We start from the raw sequence: 8600 nt of genomic DNA on the forward strand, positions 1-8600 counted from the left end.
GATTTGGCTGATTTGACCCGGAACATGAAATTTTATATAAAAAAACCCAAAAAAACCTGTGCTTGCATTACCCAGCACTCTGAAGAAGATCAGGGTGGTTGTGGTGCCCTGGCTGAGATTCACTGGTTTAGAGACAGGCAGGATGCAAATCCAGGCCTTTTTTTTTTTTTTTTTTGAGAAGCAAGTGATAAAGGGATATTATCAATTCACAAATCACTCCCCTGGAGTCTGTTCTCTTACAGGTTGGCAGACTTCCTACATCGGGGATGCCGAGTTCAGGATGAGATCGGGGAGGACAAGCCACGAACCACACACTGGAATTGATCAGGTAAGTACTAAGGGGCCCACTAAGAATCAGGATAGGGGAATACTAAGGGAACCTGTCGGGGGGCTAAGGTGTCTCTAAACTAATGCTAGAAGTATGGGCAACAAGCAGGAGGAACTTGCACTCCTGCGTGCAGACAAAGATCTCGACCTGGTTGGTATAACAGAAACCTGGTGGGACCCTACCTGTGACTGGGTACAGCCTATACAGGCAGGATAGATTGGGGGAAAAAGTGGGAATCTCCAACACACCTATAGACTGCGCGGTATCATTCTGAGCACCACATCAGTGGAAAGAAATCTCGGAGTCCTTGTTGATGCAAAAATGAACATGAGCCACCAGTGTGATGAGGTAATAAGCAAGGCTAACTGCGCTCTTTCTTACATCAGCAGGTGCATCACGAGCAGGTCTAGGAAAGTGATAATTCCCCTCTATGAGGCCTTGGTGAGGCCGCAAATGGAGTACTGCATCCAGTTTTGGGCGCCACACTTCTAAAGGGATGTGGATAACCTTGAGCGGGTCCAGAGGAGGGCTACTTGTATGGTTGAGGGCCTGCAGGTGAGGCCCTATGAAGACAGACTGAGGGCCCTGAATATCTGTAGCCTCCGCAAGAGAAGGCTGAGAGGTGATTTTGTAGCTGTCTACAAACTCATCGGGGAATAGGGGGCACTCTTGTGGCTGTCTATAAACTCAGCAGGGAATAGGAGGCACTCTGTTTACCAGGGCACCCCTCGGGGTTACCAGAAATAATGGCCACAAACTGAAGGAGAATAGATTTAGATTGGACATAAGAAAGAGATTCTTTACTGTGAGGGCTGCCAAAATATGGAATGGGCTTCCAAGGGAGGTGGTGCTTTCCCCTACCTTGGAGGTGTTCAAGAAGAGATTGGATAGGCATCTGGCTGGGGGTACTTAACCCCAGTACTCTTTCCTGCCTGGAGCAGGGGGTCAGACCTGATGATCTGCCAGGTCCCTTCCAACCCTAGAAATCTGTGAAATCTATATGTCAGTCCTGTCAGGCTCAGGAGGCACACAGGCAGTCCCCGTTAATCGAAACATGTGCTCCCCATGCAAGTCATAGCAAGCACGCTCCAGATTAAATGACAGTGCTATAGCAAAAGAGAGTGCAAGACTGCTGGAAAAGTATACTCAATGTATGCAGTAAGAAACCAGCTGCTAGCATTTGCTGTGAAAAGCTGCAGGTGGTTGTGGAGTCACAGTCTGAGTGATACAGGTTTTATTTGCTGCTGTTAAAATTAACAAAAGATAACTGTAACTGAACGATTATAGGGAAACATACTTTGCCCTCCTTCAATTTCTTTGCTTTGTTCACTTGACTGCACTCTGCTTCTAGGTTTTTTCAATCAGAAAATCTGGCCGCCAGCTCCGAAGCAAGCCCAGCACCTGAAATCGATCTGTCAAATTTTTTAAAGGGCTTGTAGGCACAGATTATCGCAGCTTGAATCCTGCTGTTTTGAAGAAGAAAAAGATAGGCTACATGATACAGCCTTGTGTCAGAATAAATCCAAAGAAAATTTGCAAATTTTATTCTGTAAGTAGTTTTCTCTCAAGGACAAGTAACTTCAGAGCAGTGTTCACACCCATGCTTTCCTGCTCCAATGTATTTTGGTGGTCTGCCAGCTGCCTCCCAATACTGCTTGTGCTCCCACTGTTCTATGCTTTGTTTGCATACCCTTTCCTACCCTGGGATTATGGAGGCTGGATGCCACCTTGCTATTTAAATGTTGGCCTCAACCATATTCTTGCTCCTTGCACTTGGGTGTTACAGGAACACACACCTTAAGAGCTCACTTATGTTCTGTTTGTGCTAACTCTTTGACATGCCTGCTCATTGCATTTGCAACTGGAGTGGCTCTGATAACCTGGATGCTCTTGTACTGTGGGACAGAAAAAGTGCTTCAGAGCCCTTGACTGCAGACATTGTAGCCAGGAAGTGGATGAAGAAAACCGCAAGGAAATGGAAATCAAGGAATGCAGGCATGATGCCAGGCAATGCTGCATTAAGGCGGAGGACCTGAACTACAAGTAGATCAGGACAGAAAATGAGCTCCAGGTTGCTCAACCAAAAGAAGACAGGATTTTGGCAAGGGATGCCAGTATTGAGCTACTCTTCACAGCAGACAAGGGTGACCAGTGCTGTAGCAATGAAGTTTGGCACCTGGGGCAAAGCCCGGAGCGGCATCCCGCCTTTGTCCTGCACACACATCTGGGGGGTACATGCCCCCCATCATGTTTGCCCAGGAGTGCATGCAGTGGCGGGAGCCATTCCCATGGCTCCCCAAATGAGCTGCTCACATCTCTGTCCTGCGTCCTGTCCCGGCTGGGCAGTGCCTGTTGGTGCCCCTTCAGTGCACAGGACGGTCACCCCGTTCGCCCCCCCGGCTACAGAACTGAGGGTGACATACAGGAGAGATGGACAGAGGGATCCTTGCAGGAGAGGGAGTTCAACAGCTAGGAGCTGTTTATGTCTCAGGAGCCTCCCAAGCTCACAGAAGCTAGCACACCTGTGGAAAGTGATAAGCCTATGTGCATGTGAGTAAACTGAAAACCTGCCAAGAGTTATGCGACTGGCCTTTGCTTATGCTGCAGGCACTGGGCAGACATGACTGAATGCTCTGCAGGGGTCTGCAAGGTTTTTGCAGTGGGAGGGACACTTTAACAGAGCTTAGCTCCAAGCATGAGCTGCTTCCAACCTGGTTTATGGTGCTGGAGCTGGAAATGCAGCTGCAGTGCCAGCACTGTGTCTCCTCCCTGCCCAGGTAAACCCTCTCCCCCCCACTGCTGAAACACTGCATAAGCCCCCTGGCTCTGCAGGCCATTTAAAATGATTCTACTAGCCACAGGTTGTTGACCCCTCAGGTTTCTAAAGAAAAGACTGACACGCGCTCTTTCTGGATGAAAGGGCCTAGGTATCTATGGGCAAGACATTTTGGATTTTAGACCATATGTGGAGAGAAACATCTCTTTGCAGTACGAATGTATCTAACCCTCAATGGGCACATCTGCACATTCATTAATACGCCATAATTACAGCTCATTAAGTTTATGTAATGACAGGTACTAACTTAATGTGCTGTAATCGGCGCTACTGCTCGAGCATTAACACAGATAAACCTTTTTTTAGTGACATTAATGTGCCTTAAACTAAATCTACTGCATATTAGCACAGGCTTTGCCTGCCACACTAATGCGCAGTAGAATTAGTTTTCTGTGTATTAAGCATCTTATGTAGATGTGTCCAGTGTTTCCTACTGGATAACTCCAGGTTGCTCCCCTTTTGAGGAGCTTATTCTAGGTGGCTTCCAGCTCAGCACACCAGCTGATTTGGATCCCATTCTAAGACTTCCAACTCTGCCTATACATTGTATATAGGGAGACTACAGACCTTAAACAAACCTTTAGATTCCAGTCTGGGTGTCAGCGGCTTATATAGTAGGTATCTTAGTACTCAGCTTGGCAGTGCCTAAATCCATTTTTGGATCTAGCCCTTAAATTCTTTTGGGCTCTTTTTAAGCTCTTCTGTTGTAGAGGTTATGCCTCATGCATATCACATAGCAACTTAACACATTGGATTTATTTCAATTGCAATGAAAAGTCTAGCCAGTAGACATCATATTCTAGTTTGAACAGGGACTGCAGATTCATAGATGTTAGGGGCTGGAAGGGATCTCACAAGATCATCAGGTTCCGCCACCCTGAGCTGGACACCCTTTTGAAGACATTTTTTGAAAATTTCCAGAGTAGGTGCTTGTACCTCCTCTGAGGTGGGGAGTCTGTTCCAGACCCTGGACACTCAAACCATGAAGAAGTTTTTTCTTATGTCCAATCTAAAGCGATCCTCTAGCAATTTATGACCGTTGTTCCTTGTCTTCCCCCAGGGTGCCTTGGTGAACAAATGCTCCCCCAGGCCCTGATGTACGCCTCTTATATACTTATAGGCTACCACCAAGTCCCCTCTAAGTCTTCTCTTTCCCAGGTTGAACAGTCCCAGGTTGAACTCTCCTCATACGGCCTGCTCTCCAGACTTCTAATCATGCACGTGGCCCTCCTTTGGACTCTCTCAGGCTTCTCCACATCCTTCCTGAAGTGTGGCACCCAGAACTGGATGCAGTACTTTAGTTGCGGCCTCACCAAAGCTGAGTAGAGCGAGAGAATGACATCCTTAGTCTTGCTTGAGATGCATTGGTGAATGCATGCCAGTGTCTTATTTGCTTTGCTGGCTACGGTGTTGCATTGGTGGCTCATGTTCATTCTATGACTCTGTCACGACCCCCTGGTCTCTTTTGGTGTAATCTTATTGAATGGTGCAATCATAAGAATGGTGCAATCTTATTGAATAAATTTAGTCTACACATGCTCAGTCATACCTGCTTTGAAGTACATATATACATGTGAAAAAAAAGTCTTTACTGTTTTTGCTTGTGTTGAAACAAAAGGACTGCTAGAGGGATTACCTTCAGCTTCCTGAGCTGGTTCACAAACCAATCTCTTAATTTCAATTCCTTCCCTCCTCCATTTCTATTACAACACTTAACACATTATTCAATTAAGATATCTAAAACCCCCCCACTAACCTCTGGCTATGTATTTTTTGCCAGAATCAATTCTTTTTTTTTATTCCATTCACTGAATTGGCTGATGTGTTCATTTACAGAGGCAGCAAATTGTGTCTTCTCCATTTTATGAAGCACCAAACATCCAACGTTATTAGATTATGAATCCCTTGAGTGCTAATCACATATGAACAAACAGTTCTAAGTTTATGTGGTGGCAATTGTACTGTAGAAAACCTTCTACAGCCTTAGGTATATACATATGATTTATAACTGGCTAAACTCAATGTATCTGATAGTCAAGATATTTCGCTTAGTAAGGATACTGAAAAGGTCAAAGAAATGCTGTAAATACTGAAATTTTCCTTCATATTTATTATTTACCTAATTTAAAAAACAAAGTTTTTCTGTACATTGTTGGATATATACATGCACATCTTAGTATTTAATAGTAGCTGGGGCACTTCTATATAAGAGTATATTCAAGAATGAAGATTGTTAATATGTAGTTCAGGGTAGACTGCAGAATGCTTCAGTTTTTACTTCAGTAATTTCATAGCTATTTCCCAATTCCAGTATCCTGGGTAATTGTATTTTGTGGAGGATTTGTGGAGGAGTTGGACCATAAGCTAAATGTAAGCCTATGGTGGGCTATTGTTGCAAAAAAACAAAAAAAAAAGCCAACAGCATACTGGGGCATATTAAGGGAAGTAGTTCTTTTGGTCTATTCCGCACTGGCAAGACCTCACCTGGAGTACTGTGTCCAGTTTGGGCCCCCACACTTCAGGAAGTAAGTGGACAGATTGGAAAGAGTCCAGCAAATCATTAGAGGTCTGGGATACATGATTTAGGAAGAAAGTCTGAAAAAACCAGGACGGTTTAATCTGGGAAAGAAAAGACTGAGGGCTTGTTGGTCTAGGGGTATGATTCTTGCTTAGAGGGCCTGGGTTCAAATCATGGACAAGCCTGAATTATAGGAGATGTACAAACAGTAGAAGCAAGGGGCTATCACCAAGGAGGATTACACCTCTGTTGCTCAGGACTGGAAGGAGGCTGTTAGGAAGGCCAAGGCAGAGATGGAGCTAGGGCCAGTGACCAAAATTAAGGATAATAACAATTTATTTTTCAAATACATAGGCAGTAAGAAGGCAGCACCAGGTAATGTGAGGCCCCTACAGGACAGGCTTGGCAATCTAGTGATTGCGGCAAACGAAAAAGCTGACCTCTTTAACAAATTCTTTGCCTCCATATTCCTGAACAGAGACCAGGACATCTCCACCACTAGAATTGCAGACGGACCCAGAGGAGGCACTGCCATGCCTAGGGTCAGGGACGGCTGGACGTGTTTAAATCAGTAGGTCTAAATGCTCTTCACCCAAGGGTGCTGAGGGAATTGGCAGGGGTCATAGCGAGCCCCCCTCTATGAGCACTCATGGGGCACTGGCCAGGTACCAGAGGATTGGAAAAGGGCCAATGTGGTCCCCATTTACAAGAAGGGGAGAAAGGAGGACCCCGGCAATTATAGGCCAGTCAGTCTTACCTCGGTCCTTGGGAAGACCTTTGAGAAAATTATCAAGGAGCACGTCTGTGGGGGCCCAGCAAGGGAGGTAATGCTCAGGGGCAACTAACACAGGTTCATTGAGGGCAGGTCCTATCTGACTAACCTGGTCAGGCCACAAAGTCCCTGGACGAGGGTGTTGGGGTGGATGTCGTCTTCCTGGACTTTAAGAAGGCCTTTAACACCGTTTCCCACATTCTCTTAAAAGAACTAGGTGACTGTGGCATTGATGCCTACACAGTCAGATGGGTGGCAAACTGGCTAGATGGTCACACCCATGGGAGTGGTGGTGGACAAGTCATTTTCGACCTGGAGGGATGTGGGCAGTGGAGCCCCCAGGGCTCAGTCCTGGGGCCTGTAATGTGCAACATCTTTATCAGTGATCTGGATGTGGGTGCGGAATGCACGCTGTCCAAATTCACTGATGACACCAAGTTGTGGGGCGAGGTGGGCACGCTGGAGGGGAGGGACAGAATCCAGCTAGATCTAGACTGGTTACAGAGGTGGGCGGATGAGAATAGGATGGAATTCAACGCAGACTAGTGCAAGGTGCTGCAGCTAGAGAGAAGGACCCAGCAACAAACCTATAGGCTGGGGAACACCCTTCTTATCAACATGGTGGCTGAAAGGGATCTTGGAGTCATTGTTGACTCCAGGATGAACATGACCCGCCAATGCGAGGAAGCGGTCAATAAGGCTAATCGCACCTTGTCATGCATCTACAGATGCATCACAAGCAGGTCCAGGAAGGTGATCCTTCCCCTCTATGCAGCATTGGTCAGGCCACAGTTGGAGTACTGCATCCAGTTCTGGGCGCCGCACTTCAAGAGGGATGTGGCTAGCATTGACCACTTGTATGGTCAGGGGGCAGCGGGGCAAGCCCTATGAGGAGAGGCTAAATGGCCTGAACCTGGTCAGCCTCCACAAGAGAAGGCTGAGAGGGGATCTGGTGGCCATGTACAAACTCATCAGGGGGGACCAGTGGGATTTGGGGGAGGTTCCGTTCCCCCGGCACCACCTGGGGTAACTAGGAATAATGGCCACAAACTGTTAGAGAGAAGGTTCAGGCTGGACATCAGGAGACATTACTTTACGGTTAGGGCTGCCAGGCTCTGGAATGGGCTCCCAAAGGAGGTGGTGCTCTCCCCTACCTTGGGGGTCTTCAAGACTGCCAGGCTCTGGTATGGGCTCCCAAGTGAGGTAGTGCTCTCTCCTACCTTGGGGGTCTTCAAGAGGAAGCTGGACAGGTATTTGGCTGGGGTGATATGACCCCGGCACCCATTCCTGCCTGGGGCAAGGGGTCAGACCTGATGATCTGTTTAGGTTCCTTCCAGCCCTAAGCACTATGATATTATGAGTGGGGGATGTGATAATAGTATTCTAATATAATAAAGGGCTTAGTCTGTCTGTTTGTACAATTGCACAAGCACCGATTAGCCGGGTGGCTGGGGGCAGGGCCAGCTGAGTTAAAATGGGAGCCCCTCTGTTGGCCCCACCTCCTCCTGCAGCCTCTGGTGCAGGGGCTCCCTCCACAGAGGCAAAATAAATGTAGGTAGAGCATTTTAAAAGTGGTGGGGCCAACTGAGGAAAAGCAAGAGCCCCTCTGTCGTAGTGGGGTTGGACCTGAAGCGGGGGAGAGGGGGAGCAGGGTCAGACCCAAGCCAGGGGGAAAGGGTGGGGTGGGGTCAGACCCAAACTGGGGGGAGGGGGGAAGCGGGGTATCCAAACTGGGGGTGAGGGAGGAAGGAGCAGGGTTAGACCTGAATGGGGGTGAGGGGGGTGTGGCAGGGTCAGACCTAAAGCAGGGGGGAGCGGGGTCAGACCCGAATTGGAGGGTGGGGTTGGACCCAAAAGGGGGAGAGGGGATGGAGCACAGTCGGACCCAAACCAGGGTGTGGGGGGCAGGGTCGGACCTGAAAGAGAGGGCATGGATCTGACGTGGGACGGGGAGGGGGGCACAGGGCCGGACGCAGGGGGGGGTGTGGCAGGGTCAGACCTAAAGCAGGGGGGAGCGGGGTCAGACCCGAATTGGAGGGTGGGGTTGGACCCAAAAGGGGGAGAGGGGATGGAGCACAGTCGGACCCAAACCAGGGTGTGGGGGGCAGGGTCGGACCTGAAAGAGAGGGCATGGATCTGACGTGGG

Source organism: Alligator sinensis, unplaced genomic scaffold, assembly GCF_000455745.1.
Source record: "Alligator sinensis unplaced genomic scaffold, ASM45574v1 scaffold152_1, whole genome shotgun sequence".
Classification (NCBI taxonomy): Eukaryota; Metazoa; Chordata; order Crocodylia; family Alligatoridae; genus Alligator; species Alligator sinensis.